This window comes from Dermacentor andersoni, chromosome 6 (genome assembly GCF_023375885.2).
Source record: "Dermacentor andersoni chromosome 6, qqDerAnde1_hic_scaffold, whole genome shotgun sequence".
Classification (NCBI taxonomy): domain Eukaryota; kingdom Metazoa; phylum Arthropoda; class Arachnida; order Ixodida; family Ixodidae; genus Dermacentor; species Dermacentor andersoni.
The window spans coordinates 89,481,939-89,503,152 of record NC_092819.1 but is presented as its reverse complement, the minus strand read 5'-3'; the positions used below and the strand labels follow the sequence as shown (position 1 = coordinate 89,503,152).

Genomic DNA, 21,214 nt, shown 5'->3' with positions numbered 1-21,214 from the left:
ATTTGACTCAGGCCGACTCCCACCATTTCTACTATATATATATATATATATATATATATATATATATATATAATTCAGAACAGCTGTCTTTGCCATCGACAGAATAGCTCCCATGAGCGACTAATGGAGAGTAAGCGCATTTTCCCGCGCGGGAACCGGTTAGATAGGAAGGAGGTTTCTCGCCTTCTTTTAAATTACCTGCAGGACACGGATTTGGCCTCCACATGGTGACCTTAGGTGTGACTATGTGTAGTTTAGTTGTGAGGTCTGTGTCTGATTTATATGATTTATGTATTTTAAGTGTCGCTACGGTGGAGCAATTGCCGGCAGCTACTGCAAGGCTAATCCCACCAGTAGCCTACAACCACTCAACTCAACTCAACTCAACTCAGTAAGCGCATGAAGGAAATTATAGTGCGGCCTGAACTTAACCGATTGTGGTCATCTGAACACCGCAAAGTCATCAGTACTCCTGAAAGTCTCGTTTTTTACCATATCGGCGCGGTTCTCAAGGAAATTTGCAACGATTCAACTTCCCGTTGCCATGCAGTGAACTTTTTATTCCTTTCCTTGTGTGTTATGAGTGCACAGTTATACCAACGAAGGCGTGCATTTAATCCACGTTTGTGTATTATCTATGTATATATAAAAATAAATTACGTATATATTCTTGTTGTACTGTGCAAGGCTATCACTAAAAGAGGGCAACAGATGTTCTGCATTATTCCTTTTGTCCCGGCACATCTTTTGTTTTAAGTACCACAGACTGCACAGACATCCTGCGTTCAAACACACGAATACTGAGTTAAGCGCGGAAGAACACACATTGCACCTGGCCAATGAACACACAGGAAGAAATTGGCGCGAGAGCTTTTCGGGAGAAATTAGAAACCGCACCACAGCCCACTAAATGAAAAGTAAAGCGTCACGTAACAGCGTCGGCAATACAGGCGAGTGGCGGCGGCATTACAAGGAAAAAATTACTGCGGTAAGTCCCTAGTTACTTGTCAAATAATGCGCAAGCATTATTTCAAGTCGCTCACAGATGCAAGAAATCATTGATTAAGTGGCCGAATCATGCACATCGCGGCTCGCTGTGTCGAGAATGACGCAATGCGCTGCAAGTGTTCTAATGAGCTGTTGCAATTACCTAATTGGTAAACATAACTAGAAGGAATTAATGTTTATTTAGCGACATTGTTGTAACCGTAAATTATCCGAATTGGGTTAAATAATGTAATATAAATTATTTTCATTACCCTTAGTAATCTGCACTGGGCTTAAGTAATGCAATTCTAATTATTCTTAATTAAGGCCCAAGAAATTTTAATAAATATTATTTAATCCTCATTGGTATTAATCAATTTAACGTTACTCGATCGAAATTAGCTTAGATATATTTAATTATTCATGAATATAAATGCCTAATAATTTTAGACCTAACTTCTCTTGAATAGGCTAATTGATAAATAATATATACTGGTTTAATAATGAATAATTAGAAATTTTTAGGTACACATGTGGGTAAATAATAAGATTGTCAATTCGACTTTTTTGGCCTTTAGTAGTAGTAAGGAGACCCATTTAAGACGATTGTGTTTAATCATAATTATTCTTATTATTCTTTTGGTAATCTTAATAACTTTTAATACTCTTCGGTACTCACTATATATAGTAATAATCATCCATCTCAGTAGTCATACACGTTTATGAGACATTCTCATATACGGTTCCATAGGACCCCATGCATACCTACGGAGCGTATCGTGTTACGCGTTGCGAACTGCCGAAAAGACAGACAGACTTCCTAGGGGAAGTGGCCCTCGAATCCGTCCGCAGTAAAAGAGGAGTGACCACCATGCTGCTTGCTACCATTCTATTGGCACCAACACGCCAGTCTACGTCTTTCTGATGTTTCACATAAAGCCTAACGTCAGCGGCCAATATAGTAAAGGGCCCATGGCTCCCAATTTTGTAGCTTGAATTACGCACTACGAGCGAACCCTTTTCGTACCCAAGAAAAGCGATAAAATTCGAGCAGATTCGACGCGATAGAAAATTTGCATTCTAAGATGGTATTTTTTTTATCGCAGTTGAAATGTATGGAACCCTACAACGCTTACCGGTGAATAAACAATGTTCGTTCTGCGTGGTCATTGTTCGCGCTATGCGCGTGGCTTCGTGCATCCATTATATCGTTTGTGCTGTTTTTTATCGCACGAGTGAAAGGACCGCAGGCACAATGCAACGAAGACGTTATTGCAGCGCCGTTGGGGGTCATACCGTGCGGATCCTGGAGAGTCCGCCATAGCACGCACGCAAATGTTTCGGATGTAGCAACAAAGCGGTGATCCTTCGATTCTTGACGTCACGCGAGGCATGCCAGAATTGCGGTCGTTGTCGGTAAGAGAGGCTTAGAAGCAGCAATTTGAAATTGAAATTTATTCTTAAAAACGTGCACTGGAAGCCCAGTTTTCTTTCACAATCATATCGTCCACTCCATTCCGAAGGGTGGACTGAAAATAATTGGACGTCCACACCGTGGAATTTCTAAGACGGCCAAATGACTGGCTTCGACGTGGGAAACGACTGTGAATTCCAAAAAAACCGTAGGAATGACTGTCGCACGTAACAAGAATCCTTTCAGTTTTACATATCGCATAGCCAACGAACCTCACTTAGTTGTAATTACCTTTACATACTTAGGAATTCGCATTACCTCTGACCCTCCACGGAATGTGCATATCTCGTATATTGAAAAACATGCTCTAAGACAACTGCATTACTTGAGACCACTAGCCCAATCTATTCAATAAATAAAGCTTTTGGCTTATAAAACCTATGTACGACCGCTATTAGAATATGCTGCGACAGTATGGGATCCCTGGACCGAAAGTAACAAAGTGAAAGTATAAAAGGTCTAACGCAAGGCCATCAGGTTCATATTTCATTATTACACTTGGAATATATCCCCAACAACCCTACTGCACACCATAGGACTCCAACAGCTGGGCATGCGACGTCACCGCTAGCGACTAAAATTATTTTACTTATATTATCATAATAAAATAAAACTAGAGGAAGGAATTTTAGTTGAGCCCCTTACCCACAGCCCCACGCGTTCCTATCATTCTAAGAAAGTCGGCGCATTTTTGTGTAAAACAAATGTTTTTAAATACTAATTTTTCTCCCCTTACCATTCTTCAATGAAATGGTCTGCCTCGAAACGTTCCGAAACGGTGAACTTGTTTCTACAAGCCTGGAGTGAAGAATAGGGCACACCTGTAATCTGTTTTGACCGAAGTGTTTTGCTTTTGTACTTGATTTTGCGGTGTTTTGGACTCTGGTCGAGTGTCGTTGTTTACTTCTTCTAGTGCAGTCTACATTTTCTCTGTTTTTATTATTTATGTACCCCACTCCCGACCTGTAATACAGGTCGGGAATATTTGCTAAAAATAAATAAATAAATAAATAAATAAATAAATAAATAAATAAATAAATAAATAAATAAATAAATTGATTTGTTCAAAAACTCAGCCCTCAACATCGATTGCCCATGCTAGCTTAATGATCGATCGTTGCCGTTTCTCACGGTCTGAAAAATGTTTTGGCTAATACCGGAATGGACCTTCCAGAGAAGGGTGTAACCGACACGGAAGTCCCCGAACAACGCCACTGTGAAGCCCAGTAGGTGAAGGCACGTAGTGTGGCCGCGACTCCAGAGCAGCGGGGGGTGCGTTTGAGTACGATTGGCTAGCGTCAGTTCTAGGTCATATGGTTCTAGGTGCTAGGTCAGTTATAGGTCAAGTGGCAAGGCCAGTTCTATACTGTCCTGGTGTTACGCTGCTGTACCGCTTCAACATTAAACGCCGTTTCACTGCGGAAAAAGAGTGAAGGCCCCATGGTTACCGAAATGCTACATTGACGTCTCGCTCGCTTGGAAGCGCATAGAGGGGCGAAGCGTATGGTTAATAATATTTAGAACTGTAAAAGAAACATCCCTTATACTTTACTAGAAGAACCGTGGCCTAGTTAATTGGACACTTGAGTAGGTGGCACGCCCTAGAATCGCTGGTCGCTCAATGTGTTGCTTCGGTCATTCCACGGCAAACGCACCAGACACTGCATTCGATCGCGACTTATTTAGTTTTGAAAGTATGTGGTTTATCACGTTTTGGTAGCAGCTGTTTCCAAGGAATAGTTACGCCGAAAAAAAAAAAGTCATTCTTCACTTCCTGGCCGTAATTTTCTTTGCAACGTAGGGGCGAAAACGTTGCTTGGGGAAGAATGCAAAAAATTATGTTACATGTAGCTCAGGGACAAACATATATGTAAGACATATTTATAAAGTTAATCCAAGCTCCACCAAGATGGCGACTGACCAGCAGTCGGCACCACTTTTCTTCTTCAGCTCAATCATCGCAGCGACGCTAACACGACCTTTAGCTGCTGCTATTGCGAATTAATAGAATTGTTTTTTTTTTTGCATTGCTCCCATTACCTTGGATGATTTTTAACATGTTTCTTTTTTGTAAGCTGACAGGTTGTTATGCTTCTCTCCTTTGACTTTTGTTTGTTTACAAAGGCAAGGCAATTGTGCGCAATTTAACACTGCTGAATATTTTGCAACTATTTGTACTAGCTGTGAAGTCACAGTCGAGACAGCTTCCAGTTAGAAGGAATGCGGCGTGATAGAGGACTAAAATACACAATAATATTGCTAGAATCTAAAAAAAAGATTGCACAAGCCTTCGCGTTTCGGCGCAAACTGCACAAAAGGTGCTCTGAATAAAAGCGTAAATCGTATAGCATGTGTTAACAACGAGAATCAACATTCGGTATTGAGAGTTTCGTCAAAGCACATTTTTTAATCGGTGAGGACGCTTTTTTTTTGTCGTTCAGCAGCAGCTTTTTCCCGAGCCTCTTCGTAATTGCTCTCATCGCACGACTAACAACTCCACTCTAATATGAATAGAAAACACCGCGCCTTTTTGTGCTACTAGTGATGATCATCAGAATTAAAAGCAGATGACCCTCAATAAGGCGGGTACCCATCACCCAGGCAGGTACAAGAAGGTTTCAAACCACTGCGCGAAGAGTTACAGTGAAACGAATATGAATGCGAACAGAAGTGCTTGATAGCGTAAGACGGGAATATTTACAGTGTCCTATACCAACTAGATCATTTTCTCAGGTTATTCCCTGCAGCCCGCAAGGGTTCCTGGTCATGTACGCCTGGCATTTTGGGTAACATAAACGAATCCGGACGATTTCACAGTTAATGAACTGGTCATTGTTAAATCGCGTCATATTGCCATTTTGTCTGCTCTTATTGACCCATGTGGCTGCTGAGGCCTCTCTGATCGCCTTATTTTGCAGTCATTCGAAATTTTCACGATGCGGTTGAACATAAAAATGCCAAAAAAGCACCACAGCGCGATGACGAGCCTGTTGAGTGTCGACCTCAGCGCCGCGGGCATGCGTAGACGAACTCCGGTTACTTAGTCATGGTAACGCGCTGGAATGCACATTGGTCCACTCTCTCCAATGTTACCTAACGTACGCTTGCGCATGCGCGTGATGATGATGCGTTGGACTATTATATAAGCAGATATAAGCCAGCCATTATGGCGTCCATTATGGACATAGCTTTGCATCTCCGAAGCGGGCGGCCTTGCTGGCTAACATTTGATACCGGCCACCACAACTTCCACCAGACGAAAACCATTGTGGAATTCACCATGACAGCTGCGGTGTTGAATTCAGCGGTTTTACATGAAGATCAGAGGATGGCCACCGAACACAAGCTGCGGCGTCGCACTCGTGTTTCTCGCGCGACGCTCAAGCAATGCACGAGGTCAATACAGCGACGCAAAACAAGAGGCAACAGCTGCTGCGCAGCAGAATTGGTGACCTGGTGGCTACCAGCCCTCGTGCAGCACTGGACTGGTGAGTACTCCGTTAGCGAAGTTGTAAACGTCGTACCTCGACGGTGCAAGGGTCGAGGCTTGTGGAATACAGTCGAAGTTTGCAGCCCATGACAGTGCATACACACAACTACTGAAACGAAACACTAATGCGCTTGTGCACTACGCTCATACCAGCAGTGGAAAGTAGAACGCTGCCCTGTTGTTGCCAAGCCTATTGAATGGACCAACGAACATTAATTACCAGATTATCATCAACGCTTTCTCAAACACGTCTTCGCAAATAGAGGCCAGCGACATGGCAGATACGTTATTGACTAGACCATCGCCTTACTGAAACTAGCCTAGAGGCTCGGATTTGGTGAGAAACTGCTTTACGAAACGTGTTGATGACATACAGGGTTTTGTAATCACTGACAGCGTAGTTCTGCAACGACTATTGACGGAAAAGCAATTGACGTTCAAGGTGGCCTATGAGCTGGCAAATAGGGCTATGAACACAGGAAAAGCGCTTCGAAAGGTTCAGTAGAGCAATGAACCAGGCTAGTTTGTACAACTACGTACGTTGTTTAGAAGCTTGTACGATTATCATATGATGCTTCAATAGCACCGGCTTTGTTCCATGGAACATTCTTCGGAGGATTAGGTCGGGTAATATTTTCAGAGAAAATGAGAGATCCCTCCAATCGCAGCAATTGCTACAAAGGAAACCCATACGGGTTCGTCGAAAGAAAAGCCTCGCAGTTGAGGAAAAATTTATCCTGGTCCGGGGCTCGAACCCGGGACCACTGCCTTTATAGGACAGTCGCTCTACCATCTGAGCTAACCAGACGGCTATCAGATTGCAAGGCGAAGTCGAATTTGTCAGCCACTCGAAGCAAAGGCAAGGGTTTGACGTAATAGCGGCGATTGGCTGGGTGTCTCATTTTTCCCGTAATAGTTACTTCTCTACATTTTGCGGTTTTCCGGTTGACGTAATATTTTCGCAGAGCTATTACGTAAAATTATGTCAGGTAGTTCCATATGAGGGCAGTATTGACGGGGCTAGTACAGCTGCAGAAAAGCATCGCCGCATGTTCACAGTAGTCCTCACTCACATTTCAAGAACGGGGCTCCATATTCAAGATACCATATCAGCTCTTCAAAAACATTTCTGGTATATCTACGACAAAGGTTCTGCCAGCATGTCATTTACCGTCGAAAAGGAACGTTTAAGTTTACCAAGACTCGGCTAAAGAAGTAGCTTGAAGAAAAAAAAAATTTTTCTTTACGCTCGAGAAGAAGAAGACCACACAAGGCGGACGTGCTTCGTGTCGGCTCCGCTACTTTCCTATGTTTTTGGCGGATTACCGAACTTCTCGTGGAAATTCTTCTTGCCAGCGACAGGCGGAAGCTTCAGGACTCCTTCAACATCAAGTTCTGCCAGGTGGGCCCATATTCTGGCCGATACGCAGCGCCTTTTGTCCGCCACGCAAGCGGGGCAAGCTAAGCCTAGCATTTCCACGTACGTCACCATTGCCTGGCCGCCACGGCGGCGGGGCTTGCAAAGCCTAACTTGTCGCCGGAGCTCATTGGGGCTCCCAGTCGCCGACGGCAACGTGCCAGGCCTTTCCCGGCGTTAAATGGAAGTTGTCCAGGTAGAAGGAACAGAGATCAGGCCGGAAGATTTCGGCGAGGGAGCGGGGTGGTGCGATGTTAAGAGGAAGAAACAGGCCGATGGAGTGACCGAGTCGGCGGATAACCAGCAGGAGCACATGCAGCGACGGACGGTAGCCACGTCGAATACGGGAACCACCACAGCGCAGTACAAAAGGAAGTACGCCCGGCAAGTACATCAGATTGCCATGGCAAGCCGAATGCCAGAGTTACCGCCGGACGATTACAAAATCGTCGTACGCCCCCGAGGCGGCTTCAACGTACGCGATTACGGGACGGATCGCATTTACTACTGCCTACGTAACGCGGCGGGTGTAGGCAGAGAAGCGGCCGGGGAAGATAGCATCTGCCTCAACGTTAAACAGAACGTTGTGGTGCTCAGCACGCCGTCTGAAGACAGAGCTAAACGTTACGGAGCTATTAGAAAGCTTTGCATCGGAGACCGAGAGTTCGAGGCGAACGCCTATCAAGCCGCCCCGGAGAACACTTCCAAGGGCCTGATCAGGAACATTACAAAGACCGAGAGCCCGGCCGACGTCATCGCTAATCTAGTGACGCAGCGCAACCCCGGTGTGCTGCACGCCAAGCGCATGGGCAACACAGACAACATAATCGTTTTGTTCGACGGATTCCACGTACCGAGATACGTATATTACGGACCTATGCTCGTCAGATGCTCCCTCTACAGGAAGCAAATTGACGTATGCTACGAGTGCGGCAGGATGGGACACCGCGCCGACGTGTGCCCCAACCCCAACGACAAGATTTGCCGTGGATGCGGACGCAACAATCCGTCGCCTGACCATCGATGCGACCCGCGTTGTCGACTATGCGGCAAGGGACACTTCACGGGAGACCGCAGCTGCAAGGCGCGATACAAGACCCCGTACATAGTCAAGCGCCGCCAACTAGAGCGAAAAAGACAAGAAGAGGAAGAAGCGGCCGCAGAGTACGGCAGCTGTTACAACAGCAGCACCGACTGTAATGGCAACGGATGCTACTACCTGAATTACCCAGAGATAGACCGCCATTTAGTCACCGACAACCGAAGAGGACGCTCGGCTAGCCGCGGCGGGAAGGGCGCCGTGGGAAAATCCCGATCCCGATCCCGCTCTCGCAACCGGCCACAGCGGCCGAGAAGCACGTCGATGGCGCGCGGTGGTGCCGGTCCGGGCATCGCAGCTGTCGGCCACATCAATCAACAAAGTCAGGAGCAGCAGCCGTGGCAGCAGCAACAAGGTCACAGGAACACTGGGCAACAGGTGAGCTGGGCGGCTGTCGCCGCTTCTCCCGGCGGCGGAGGCGCTCCGGTGGGACGCCCTGGCGGGCCCGCCGTCGGAGGCGGCGGTGGGAACGAGCTCGAGCGAGCGATAGAGCGAGTACTACGACAACGCCTAGAACCATTAGAATCGATGATTGCCGAGCTTAAACGCGAAAACGCGCTCCTTAGAGAGGAAAATTTCAAATTGAAAAGCGAGCCTCCACAATCGCAGCAACCACAGCAACGTAACACGACGATGCCGCCATCCTCGGTGCCTCGATCACCGACTCCATCTCGGCCTGAGCCGGCCGGGTTGGACACGGATGACGAGGGTAGCTCGATGGAGACGGCGGATGAACGGGTTAATCGTCCAGTTACCGCGAAAAGGATCGCACTAGATCCCGCAAGACCCGACACCAAACAGCCATGCGGCCGTTACGAGAAATTAGAGAAACGAGTAGACAGCATCGAGAAGAGCCTCGAGGAACGTTTTGCAAAACAGACGGCACATATGAACGAAATGTTTAATAACGCGGTGGCTAAGCTCTCTGAGCAAATAACACAAATGCTCGCCGCGCACTTGACGCGCATAGACGACATAGAAGCGAGGCTGCCGCCAGCTACGGGTAGACCAATAAGAACGATGAGCAAGCCGTACTCTAGACAACAACACAATCAGCCGCAGCAAAGCACGCTCACAGACGTAGAGACACAACCGCAGCAGCAACCAAGTCGCCTCGATGGCGACGGGTTAAATTAAACACAGGCATCATCATGGCTACACACGCAACGAACTACACTAACACTCGGAAACAACAACAATACACCATCTGGCAGTGAAACTGCCGGGGCTACAGGAGGAAGCGCGCTAATCTCCAGCAATTCATACGCAGCCGCGAGACGAAACCGGACATAATTCTTTTACAGGAGACAAACTATCCGGTCAAACTAGCTGGCTACAAAGCCATAGATGCGACCGCGACGGACAACAGGCAAAGAAGGAAACGGTCTACACCCCACGTGGCAGATGGCGCTGGGCCAGGGGTGGTGGTGGCGCGCCGGCCGTCGCCCCCGCCCCGCCCGTTGCCGGTCGCCGCCGTGCTCGTTCGGCGTAACGTCACTGTAGCGCAGCGCGAACTTCCCTCCGTAAAGATACCTCACGTATTCGTAGAAATAATTCCTAAGAGTGGCCGCGGACTCTTCGTCCTTAACGTGTACAGTAAACCCACGCTGCAGCACCGCTTCGGGGACCTGCTCCGGGGCGCGCGCGCGGCTTCCGGCGGCGAGCCTCTAGTTGTTGCGGGCGACTTTAATGCGCCCCACGGAGCCTGGGGCTACGCCCGAGAAACACCCAAAGGCAAACACCTTTGGGAAGACTCGCAAGACCAGGGGCTTGAACTGATCGCGAATCCCGCCGATCCTACACGCAGAGGGAACAGCGTGAGTGTCGACACGCTACCTGACCTCGCGTTCGTTTCGAATGTAACCACAGCGCACTGGCAAAACACGCAAGAAGATTTAGGAAGTGACCACATGCTGATCGAGATGACGATAGGCACGGGCCCGAGCGGTCGTGAGACTAACCCTGTAAGCAAAGGCCGTAAACTGAAACTTGTGAAGTGGGACACGTTCCGCAAGAAACGAGAAGAAGCGGGGCGAGGCGACGAGCCGATTACGGACATAGACAAGTGGACCGAGACGCTCAGAAGGGATGTAGACGCGGCAACGAGCGAAGTTCCGCCCGAGGCGAACCTTGAGATAATTGACAGCAGGCTGCTACACATGTGGGAAGCAAAGCGAGCAATTCTAAAGAGATGGAAATGTCAAAGACACAATAAGGCTTTGCGCAAACGCATAGCACAATTAGACAGAGAGATCGAAGAACACGCACTCCAGGTATCCAGGGCACAGTGGGAAGACACGTGCAACGGCCTCGAGAGGCAGATGGCCGGGGCGAGCGCTTGGCGCCTCTTTCGGCACCTATTAGATCCGGAGGAAACTAGGGCCGCTCAAGGCCACAAGACTCGTAGACTAGTAAGAGATTACAAAGGTGATAACTTCTTCGACGCAATACGTGATCGTTACTTTAAGAAGGCCGAAAGCATCCAACATGCTGAATACGACGGCGTCGCAAACGAGAAATTGGACGCGGAATTTAGCGAAGCAGAAATTCGGATAGCCCTGTTCGAACTAAACACCCGATCGGCGCCCGGCCCGGACCGGGTTACCAACAAGACTCTCCGTAACCTAGACGACGAGTCGATCTCCCGCCTCGCGACCTACGTCAACGAGTGCTGGCGAGGGGGCTCCCTTCCCGAAGCATGGAAACGGGCCCGCGTTATCATGATTCCAAAACCCGGCAAGCAAGTTACCCTCGATAATCTAAGACCGATTTCGCTAACGTCTTGCGTTGGAAAAGTCATGGAACACGCAGTTCTCACCCGCGTGACCGACTTTCTCGAAGATCGTGACGCGTTCCCGCACACCATGCTAGGATTCCGCCGCAACCTCTCCTCACAGGACGTATTGCTTCAGCTTAAACACCAGATCGTAGACGACACTACCAGCTCCACTAAGGCAATCCTCGGCCTAGATATTAAAAAGGCCTTCGATAACGTTAAACACGAAGCAATCTTAAAAACAATTATAACGTTAGGACTTGGCCAAAGAACGTATAATTACGTTAGAGATTTCCTCGCGTGCAGGCGTGCATGCATCGTCGTTGGCGACGAGGAATCGCCGGAATTTGAGACGGGTCCGTCCGGCACGCCGCAAGGATCCGTCATATCCCCATTACTCTTTAATTTAGTTCTACTCGGTCTACCCGAGAAATTAACAGAAGTAGAAGGATTGCATCATAGTCTATACGCGGATGATATCACCCTCAGGGTTCCCGGGGGAGGATGTGATGGTCACGTCGAGCGAACGCTACAGGCAGGGGTAGATGCGGTCCAGAATTACTTGCGTGGAACGGGCCTGGAGTGCTCGGCTACCAAGTCCGAACTGTTAATCTACAAACCCACAAGGAGAGGTCGTAAAACCCTGAGCGACGAAGAACGGGAATACTCCAAAATACGTATTATATTGGCAGATGGTACTCCCGTACCGCACGTAGACAAAATTAGAATCCTGGGGTTACACCTGCAGGCAAATGGCCATAACGGAGAGACGGTGCGAAGACTTCGTCGTTCGGTAGATGACACGATCCGACTCTTGCGTCGCATCACGAATAGACGCAATGGTATGCGTGAAGACTGCGTGATCCGTCTCGTGCAGGCGTACGCGATAAGCCGCATAACGTATGTTGCCCCCTACCTTAAGTGGATAGGGTGCGAAAAAAACAAGGTCGAATGCATGATACGAAAGGTTTTTAAGAGGGCGGTCGGCGTTCCACTCAACGCGAGCACCGACAAGTTTCTGGAGCTCGGGCTTCACAACTCACTTGACGAGTTAATCGAGGCGCACGACATTGCGCAGTACGAACGATTATCTCATTCAAAGACAGGTCGATGCATCCTCGAGGCACTCGGCATCGCGTACCACACTCAGCATGGAGAAAAGATGGCGGTTCAGGCCTCGGTCCGCGACCGCCTGATCATCCCGCCGCTTCCCAAAAACATGCACCCGACGCACCACGCCGCGAGACGCAACAAACGAGCAAGAGACCTTCAGAAGAAGTTTGGCAACAGCAACGAGGCGGTGTACGTAGACACTGCGCGATATGAAGGAGAGAAAAACGCACACGCGATCGCGGTTGTAGACCGCACGGGAAAGTGCCTCGCGAGCGCTACAGTGACCACGGGACACACGGAGGCGGCCGAAGAAGCCGCAATAGCCCTAGCACTGGCCACGGTGCCTAGTGCTGCGATCGTGATCAGCGACTCGCAGGCAGCAATCCGCGGCTTCGCGCGCGGTCGCGTCTCGCGGGAAGCGGTCCGCATACTCCAAATTTATGACGACGGCGACTCGTCATCGCCCTCGCAACCCCAAAATTCTACAGTCTTCCTCCTCTGGACCCCGGCACACACCGATGTCCCGCTCGCGGGCAACGAGGCGGCCCACGCCACGGCTCGAGGTCTCACACGCCGAGCCGCCGCAGATTATGTGGCCGCCGCCCCCGCCCCCGAGAGCGGGGCATCGGATCTGCCTGATCGGGACACTACAACAGAAATGCGGCAACAAGAATCACAATGGGCGTGGGGCGATCGCCTGACCACGTTCAGAGATCTCACCCAACACTACAGACTCCAAAGACGCACATTCCCGCCACCACACGACAGGTTAAATAGGAATGAGGCCGTAACATTACGCTTGCTCCAGACAGGCAGCTACCCTAGCCCCGCGGTCCTACATCACATCTACCCAGGTTTATATCCAACAGATGCCTGTAAAGCTTGCGGACAGCGAGCAACGCTGCGACATATGCTGTGGGAATGTGCCGGCAACCACGGTAATGGGACCACATCCGTTCGCGACGCGTCCGTAATCGCGGCCGTTACCACAGTACGGGAAGCCTCGAGCTCGCTTCTCCCCGACGCCGCCCCAGCTGCGGGGCCCGCCGGGGACCTTCTCCATCGGCGTCGCCACCGCTGGGAGGCGGCTCTGAAAAGTTCAGAGTTGGCAGACCAGCTCTGGGCCGTCCGGCAAGCCAAAGATGCCGCCCGAGTCCAAGGACTTGGAGCCGCCACCTGAGGCCACCACAACGAAACTGCCGGCCATTCATTAATAAAGTTTCTTCTCTCTCTCTCTCTTTACGCTCAAGGGTTGTGTAAGTTTATTTCTTGAAGGGTCGCTAGGATACCGCGAAATACTTGCGTGGCGTACGGGACATCACGCCACGTGGAAACGTAACGAAGAAGAGCCCTGTGCTTTCGTAAGCTTAAAATACCTATTTAAGTCCGAATCTCTGCTAGTGGATTTTAAACGCCAACACAACCTTAGCGGTATCATGCCATGCATCATCTCTTGTCCTCGGAGAAGTGCTAGTCCACTGTGACAGTGGTAGCAGAGAACAGCGCATTGCGCTCGCATGTAGAGTCCAGACTAGACTGAAATTACTCCAAGATAGTGTGTGAGGTGTAAGCCGTTGCCTTTAGCGGTCTTCATTTTCACCATCACTTTTATGGGATAAATTTTTGCATTAAAACTCACCACGAACACTTTCTTCATATGTTCCAACAGAAAATAGAAATCGCAGCTGTTGCCACGACGCATGCAGCGCGGTAACAATAAAGCGTGATAATTGTCTGCCTCTCACTCGGGTCCAGATTATCGGCATACGGGAGACCCTCCAAATGCTCACTGTTTGAGCTAGTTTCTAGCACCAGCTATGTCGAAGGATACTAAGCATCCAGGTGACGCTCTTTTACAGGGAGCATTTGAGGGTCCTTCAGTCACTGTGGACAGTATAGAAATATGCTCCTAAAAGAGCTTGTTCCGGTTCATATGAACACACGGGTTATCGTAAGTTCGCCACCAGAGTATTGTGCCAAAGAGGCTGCCCGATACCAGTTGCGTTTATTGCGGCTGCGTCGTTCGTGGAAACAGGGTTTTGTCACCTCAGTACTTGCAGAAGAAAATCCTGGAGAATATGTACGTGAATCATAATCCAGGTGTAACGACCATGAAATGACCTACGCTGTTCTACGTTTGGTTGCCGAGAACTTATGTGCACATTGAAGCTTTAGTTCATCGCTGTAAGCCGTGTCAAAAATGCAGGTGCAACGATCAAAACGGAACTACGCATTTCTAGACCAAGGAAAAATAAATACTTACAGCAGGAGTAATTTAGATTTTGCAGTGCCTGTTCAATTGCCAGCCGCCATTGATTCTAATTTTGAGTCATAACGAAGCTTAGCTGAGAAGCATTTTGAACGGGGAATTGCTGAACCAAAATTGACAAAAAGACAACATGAGGACGAAATTGTTCTTTTTTTTCGTTCCCGTATTTGCAGCAAAGCTTTTTTTTTTTTTTGCTGTTGTTGTTGCAAGTAGCATGTCTTATTCTGGAAAATTTAAAGCCACAGCTAAAATGATTTTTGGGGTAACATATAACACCAGCCACGACCCTTTGTTCACGCTCTTACTCTCTTGATTACTCACCATTGATTCTTCCGCAACGATTATGCGAAACATTAAGCCTATCTTAGCAAGCGTGGAATTTGTTTCCAAGGTGAGCGGCCTCCGCTACTTGTACATTTCAATTCCAATATGCCAAGCAGCCCGTGTTCCTTTCATTCATTGCGCAGTCTTCAATCAGCAGATAAATTTCTTGCTGCCCGTTGCTCTGTCTGATTATTCCGCAGTGGTGATGGTGCACCTTGGAGTGCCTATCTTTTATTCTTGTGCGAGTGCTGATAAAGAGTGACAAGGGTGGTCAAATTTAGTGGATCTGGGAAATACCTGAATGAATACTATGGGAAATATGCTTTTCAGAAGTAAGTATTTTTTGTCCCTTTTTTTCTGGCCCCACTTTTGCAATTCAGCCACCCAAATTGCGGACTTTATCTCTTTTGTCATCTTCTTTTTTTAAATATGATCTACACTCTAAAACAAGATTACACGCTTTAGGTTGCATCTTGCCACAAAACAATAAACATCATCTCTCTTGTCCGCATTTCCTTTCTTTAACGCTGCGAGCCCGGTACTTCCCAGTAACGAACGGCATGCGCGTTATCAGCGTGACATAGCATTCCCGACAGGAAAGTAGCGGGCGCGGCGTTTTCAAGAAAGGAAGCGCAAGAAAGGCAGATGACAATTATTGTTGTGTGACCGATATACACCCCAAAGGGTGTACCGTTTGTCTAAGAGTGTATGCCCCGTTGCACGCACCGGTAACATCGCAAGCTTATCAGTAAGGCGACATTACTTCGCTATGAAACGTTCCGTACGCCTATGTCCAACGCGTAATTTGAATAGCTCACTCTCACCATCGGACCCTAACAAAATATTTTCTAATGAGTACTGGATGCAAAACATTTCAATTAAAGGGGTCCTGAAGCAGCCGTCAGGATTGGTGAAAAAACATATTCCACGGATAGTATACGCTGCTGTGAACATCTCAGCCAAGTTTTGTGGTCGTACGTGGTGCGTGGATCTCGGAAGCGCAACGCGAAGTCACCTTACTCTCAAACGCTCTCTTTTCAACAGAAAGCTATGTCCTCACCCGCCGTGGTTGCTCAGTGGCTATGGTGTTAGGCTGCTGAGCACGAGGTCGCGGGATCGAATCCCGGCCACGGCGGCCGCATTTCGATGGGGGCGAAATGCGAAAACACCCGTGTACTTAGATTTAGGTGCACGTTAAAGAACCCCAGGTGGTCGAAATTTCCGGAGTCCCCCACTACGGCGTGCCTCATAATCAGAAAGTGGTTTTGGCACGTAAAACCCCATAATTTTTTTTTTAAAGCTATGTCCTCACTCTCTTCTTGACGCTCTATTTTGTATAAGGCGAATCGCCATACGCGGTTGCCATCGGCCAATAGCTGACATTAATTACCAAGGGTGTCCAGATAAGACTGCTTTTTCCTACTAGTACTGTGTACATTCCTTGAAGTGCAATAAAGAGGCTGCAGTAAGTGAAAAGGTGCTTTCGAATTTCGATAATAATTACATACTTCTGCAAGAAGCCGACTATCTTCCGCTTACTCTCGGCCAGGGCCGCCCGTGTAGGAATTAAATTTTGGTCACTCTGCTGTTCGGTGTTGTTGCCGCCGGGTCTCGCAAATTTCCACTAGTTTTGAAATCTCAAATAGCCTCGAACGACGCGAAACTTAAGGTCAGACCAGGGTCGTGGCCCCTCCTGGTTAGACGCCTTGGCAGACTAATTGATCGCACTTCGAAAATGCGCAAGTTGGATGTGGCTGCTATCGTTCGGTCAAGCTGCTGAAGGACAAAGCCGGTCTGCAGCACGTAGCATTGTCAGACTGCAGCATATGAGCGTAGCACGCACTCAAGCCCTGTCGTACAGAAAGCAAACGCAGCCCACACGCACTACAGTTGCACGTAGCTGCGGTCTGCTACGTGGCGTAGATACCCTGGCCGCCGTGGGGTGCCGCGACGAGTCCACTGGTTAAGCGCACTGCGGCTAGCTGAGGACACTCGGGTTCGGCTTACGCTTGGTGCGTCGTAGGCGAAAAAATCGGAAGTAGTTGCGTCTACGTTAACATCCAAAATGAAATTTGAACACAATGACAACAGAGGGCGAAGCGTTGTGGGCACACCGCGCTCCGCCGTAGCCTTCGCACTGCAAGGCATTGAAGAAGGAGCGGAAGCACCGCGAAGGCCGTGTTTGATTGTCAATACCTCCGCTTCTGCTCAACGTTTTGCAGTACTTTTCGCGGCAAAGTATTACTGAAAATCCATTTTATTTTTAAATGAATTTCTCCTCTTCCATAAGAAGTGTTCAGGGCCCCGTTAAGCATTCGTTTGGTATGTCTATGACTAGACTAACTGCACGTACAAGTGCGTGCTGTTTTGAGCATATAAAATAAAAATGCTTACGTCAAGGAGCTCCTGGAATACCGCAGAAGTCTGGTCACACATTACGAGCCTGAGAAATACGCCTTGACATAGTGCAATAGCGAAAATAAGCGCAGAGTAGCGCTTCTTCTTGAGGATATTCTTCAGCGAATCCATAACAGTGAACGCCTCCGTAGTGTCCACTTGGACACGAGTGTAGCAAATATATACTTTGCTAGGAATTAGCAGAAAATATACTGTATTTTGAATTTTTGTGCGGATAGCTAGTTTGTGAAGAGGGCTTATAAGGTACCAACATGATCGAACAATACAGGTTACATTGTCTGCAAATGTTTCACCTACACAGAAAAATGCACATGTACAGTAAAAGTAGAAGCAACGCCGCAGCCATATATTGCCCATATTGTGACAACTAAGGGCTTTTCATTCTTTACTCATATTTCTGTCTTTATTATTTAGGTCAACTGCGAAAGCGTGCGATACAATATGCATTGTCGCTAAAGAAAACGTGTAAATTTAGTTTTTCCTTTGATTTTTATATAGGATAAAATGTTGCGCCTTTTTTCTCAGCACGCGTGCGCATAATCTATTCAAAATACGTGCGCGTCAGCGCGGTTCCATGAATTGCAACTGGTTCGAGGCATTGCAACGTCAATGACGTGGTTGCCTTTGATACACGCCGAGACAGCGCTCAAGCGGCACTTAACAGGGAAGATATGTTTGCTAACGATTTCAAACTCTTTTTATTCCGAACGTACCATATATGCCTCTATGATAGGTCATAATCACTCGGGCACAACCCAAAACGTTATCACAGCCTAAAGCAAAGCGGACAGACCGTCAACGCCTTACTAAATCGCCTTGACAATTGAGCCAGGCCAGCATTCTCCCTGAGCATTGTGCGAACCCACAAAAAAAAAGAAAAAAGACTCTCCATCATGAGCCAGCGAAAGTGGATGTCAAACGAAGGTGTTGGAAATCTCCACTACAACTGCCGAGGAAATTATGTAAAGCGTGGCTACGCCTGTCACTGGCACACACAGCGATTCGTGCTCTAATACACTACTTGAAGTGCACCGGTAAGAGACCGCTTTTAGTGTCCCTGTGCGTGATCCCACGTGCACTCAGTACTCTCTCTTTCATTTCCTCTTTCTTTTCGCCCTTTTCGTTACCCCCAGCGTAGGCTAGCGAACGGTTTTAATGCAACAACTGCAGGCTTCTTTCCATAGAGCGCATGTTATCACGGCTCACGAACTATATATACCACTTCCATATTGTTTTTGCCAAACGCTAAGCTGGACAGCGTTATACGGAAATATGACGCTATATTTCCTAGTGTTAGGATGAACGTCTACGTGGCATAAAATTTATATTTGCTGGAAACCTAAATTCAATGTTTTAAGTTAAATTACGACCAGTGAAATAAATTGCTTGTTCAGGCACTCCGGAGAGTGTATGATTGAATTTCACGAGTGGCGCAAAATTTTGCACGCAGTTTCAATCCTACCCTTTACATTTTTAGAAAAACTATTTGTGCGCAAAACAAAACGACAAAGAAAAGGAGCAACACAAGCCCGAGCGCTTCTTTGTCCCGGTTTCTATTGCGCAAAAAAAGCGCTCGTCCTTTTGTTGTGCCCTTTCTTTGTCCCTGTTTGTATTGCGCACAAAATGTTTTTCTAAAAATAAATCTGTGCCAACTAGACCGAATCCCAGTTATGCTACCCTTTACATAGAGGCTATGTTTTAAAGTAGGTCATGTAGTCACATGCAACTCAAGTTCTTAGGAGTGTTCGAACGAAATAGCTTCGCAAGAAATTGCGTGGTGATTCGGCAAGCTTTCACAAATTTGTTTTCATTTTTATTTAGTTAACCTTAAACTTCTAAAGCATATTGCGATTCCTCCTATGGATACTGGTGCCACAGGCGGATATTAATAGACCTATGGGAATGAGGTCAAAGTTATACAGACCTGTTGCATAATATAGACAACATTGTGCAGACACTTCTTTCCCCCCTCCATCACCAGCTATAGATGTGCGGACGAGTGGAGGACGCACGTGGAAAGGTTGCGCTCTTCTACAGCTTTTATTGAGTTTGCTGTGGTGTTAGGACATACAAATAGCGTGTGTGCCGTATAGCATGGTCCTGCGAACACTGGCAAAGTTCTCCGCAACGAAATTAGTGGAATACCCTGGCACGCTCCCGCGCTTGCGCCACGAACGCATCGTTTAGTTCAAGGCGAAAGCGGCAACGGGGTGCTTCACTCCAAATGCTATTGATTTTGTAGAGTCTTAAATAACTACCGATTTCATCAAAGCAAACTACACAAAAAACGAAACTTCGGGCTGAACCATTCATATGGGGATGGCTTAGCAAGCAAAGCTGTCGATCGCATACCGACCAACTATGGCCAAACTCGGCGTCCAGAAACATTCTCTTGAATTTGGAATTTGCACCGGTAAAACTAGAAGGAGGTGAGAACTAACGTTTCTGCCGATTGTACGTAGATTCGAGCGACCTATCTTGACGCTTGCGATCGGCCTGCAGTGCGTGATCTTCATCGGTAACTTGCGCTTGATACCGATGATTAGACCCTCGCATCTGCTGTCGGTGAAGTTCATCGGAGGCAAAGCCACTGACCGCATTCTCCGCTTTCTCACTGGCACATTGTCATTGGCTATAGTCGCGTCTCTGCTGTCGACGCCTGTGCTCGTACTCGGCTTGTTCTTCGGTCGTGCGCACAATGCGTAGTCTTGCCACTTTACCTATTTTTGTTGGAGTTGCAACTGTTCCAATGGTCTACCTCTGCAATGCACAATCCGGGTGTTACACACCACGGCGGCTACCACGGCGCACGTCCCGATGTTTTCCCGCCGTAACTGCCGCGCCTTTGTGCTGAGGGCAGACGACAGCGGATGCAGCAGGCAGCAACGACGGCCAGCGCGCGTGCACTCCTCCATTTCGCAGGCGTCACGTGTCATGATCACGTCTCCTTTCTTTCTTCTGCACCATACTATCGTTCGTTACCTTTTTTGTTCACTTTACCGACTTTAGCCAGCTCAGATAACCCCCCCCCCCCCCACCCCACCTACCTACGAGACCGCGCAGCGCGGCCATCTTTCTTGTTCACTTTACGTACGTTAGCCAGCCCAGATACCCCCCTACGAGACTATGCATACGGATCATTCAGGCAGGTGCGTCAGGTAAAGAGCTTCGCTGTAATAATCTGCCTCCATTCTACCCTGTGAAAGTGGATGCACAGTGAAGCTGGTGCCGACGTTAGACAAGCACCACCATAAAACAAGGCGTAGGTCGCGTGCACGCGCACGGAAGTGCAGCATACATGCTCATTCTTCTAGAACCTCTGACAAGCGTAAGTACCTTGCTGTAAGTTATTATATTTTTCAAAGTGAATTGCACTAGAGAATTCGAAAAGTAGGACTTACACACAAGCTGCCTACATTATCGCATCGGATTGGAATTTGAATACAAGAAAACATATTTCCTTTTCTGCGAAAACTCAAAGAACTTCCAACTGCCGTTTGAGGGATGTTTGAGTGGCCATGGCAGTACAGTTTCTGGAGAGTGTTTGCCATAATGTCGATTACGGTCGCAGCATACGCCGTGGGGCAAATGCAAAGGGTAGAGAGACCACACATCAAGAACAGATACATTGTGTGCACACGTACGTCACACGCGCACGTATGTGTAGGAAAGTGCAGCATACATTTTCATTCTCCTAGGCCCTTCACCAAGCGAAAGTGCACTGTTTAACTAATTGAATTTCTCAAAGTAAATTGCGTCAGAGAATTCGTAAAGTACGACTTACACACAAGTTGCAGACATAATAGTTTCGCATCGTAATTCGAATATACGAGAATAACGGTATGTC

At 47.9% G+C, this 21,214-nt stretch overlaps 1 long non-coding RNA gene and 1 other non-coding gene across 2 annotated transcripts in view; both read right to left on the bottom strand.

Moving 5' to 3' along the window:
- Positions 1 to 17,701, bottom strand: part of LOC129382387 (uncharacterized) — a 46,891-nt gene extending 29,190 nt beyond the window's left edge. Inside the window, exon 1 of the long non-coding RNA XR_011894956.1 lies at positions 17,344 to 17,701. This is a non-coding gene — a long non-coding RNA (uncharacterized lncRNA). The remainder of the gene's footprint in view (positions 1 to 17,343) is intronic.
- TRNAY-AUA (transfer RNA tyrosine (anticodon AUA)) lies at positions 6,685 to 6,759 on the bottom strand. Its single transcript has one exon. It is a non-coding gene; the product is annotated as a tRNA-Tyr (tRNA).
- Positions 17,702 to 21,214: the final 3,513 nt, after the last annotated feature.